Source organism: Mandrillus leucophaeus, unplaced genomic scaffold (genome assembly GCF_000951045.1).
Source record: "Mandrillus leucophaeus isolate KB7577 unplaced genomic scaffold, Mleu.le_1.0 Scaffold221, whole genome shotgun sequence".
Taxonomy (NCBI): domain Eukaryota; kingdom Metazoa; phylum Chordata; class Mammalia; order Primates; family Cercopithecidae; genus Mandrillus; species Mandrillus leucophaeus.
In genome coordinates, this window is record NW_012102266.1 from 2862368 (window position 1) to 2863991 (window position 1624).

Sequence of the window (1624 nt, forward strand, 5' to 3'; positions counted from 1 at the left end):
TGTTTATTATTAGGTTCTGGCCATGTGGGGCCAATTGCTATAGGGCTTGTTGTTTAGCTTCCTAGACCGGTTGCTACAGGTTTGGGGTAAGAGCTCTGTTTTTATATATGGTCTGTCATTACCCACTGGGTATTCAGTCTCTCTATGGTATCCTGCATGAGATCCTGGAACAGAAAAAGGCATTAGGTAAAAACTAAGGAAACTGAATACAAGTATGGGCTTTAGTTAATAGAAATATAGCAACATTGGCTCATTACTTGTAACAAATGTGCCATACTTATGTAAGATGTTATTAATAATAAGCAAACTGGGTATGGGGTATATGGGAACTCTGTACTATCCTTTCAATACTTCTGTGAATCTGAAACTGTTCCAAAAACAATTTTATTTTAAACACACACAAACACACACACACACACACCCCTTGGAGACCTCCTTGACTCCTCACTTTCTCTCTCACTCCACATCCAGTACTTTAATAAATTCTCTCAGTTCTACAGAGGAAACAGTGTTTGACCACCGCCCCCACCATGCTCCTGCTCCCACCTAGCCCCAACTTCACCCACTGTCACTTGGAAATCTCACTAGCATTGTAACGGCCCACTTGCTCCACGTCTGCCTGTCTATGGTGCTTTTCTGCAGAGCTTTACCGTGGCCTGCAAGGCCCACATGACCCAATCCCTGGCCCCTACTCTGCCCTCACTTCCCACTGCCCTTTCCCTCACTCCCTCTATTCCATCGTCCTGGCCTAGTGCTGTTTCCAGCCCCTCACACCCTGGGCTCTTTGCAGTTGCTCCCTCTTGCTGAATTGAGTTCTGTTTCCTCATATCAACCCTGCTTCATTTTTCTTCATAACACTGAGCACTTCCTGATATACAATATAAATCTATTTGTTTACTGTCCATCTTCCACAAATATAAGCTTATTAACTCAAGGGCAAGTTTGTCCGTTTCATTCACCACTGTATCCCCAATGTTAGCCCCAAGTACTTAGTAGGCACTCAGCCAATATTTGTTAAATGAATAAATAAATGAATGCACCTAGAATCATAAAGTTTCATCAGTGCACTGCAGTTGCTGATGTTGCAGAGTGCTCTTACCATTCTTTTCCAAAAGGCTCATAATTTTGCTCCCATCATATCAAAAGTATTATTCCAGAGATAATTTAGTTCTTCGTTTCCTTCACATACATAAAATTCATTTTACTTAGTGTGAGTCAATTAAACTTGACCTCCAAATATGATCTAAGATAGGAGCTAAGATTCCTTCCGTAATTTATATGCATAGGCATGTGGCATTGCCCACAGCTTAAATTTCTAGAAGCTACAGTTCCTGGAAATATTTCTAAGTATTCACACAACCAACATTTATTGAGTAAAACACTATGCTAGAAGCCATAGACCAGAAATAACAGGACCTAATTCCTTCCCTAAAGGAGATTACAGGCAGCAGGAAATATATGTATCAAAACACAAAAAATGCAAGAATAAAAAATGCCAGATACTATACCAGAAGTACACAGAAAATGATGGGGAGAACACAAACTGTATGGCATAACTATACAGTGTTGTATGAAAAGAGAAGGGTAATTGGGAGAAGAGTCATTGTAGCTGGCAGTCAGGAAA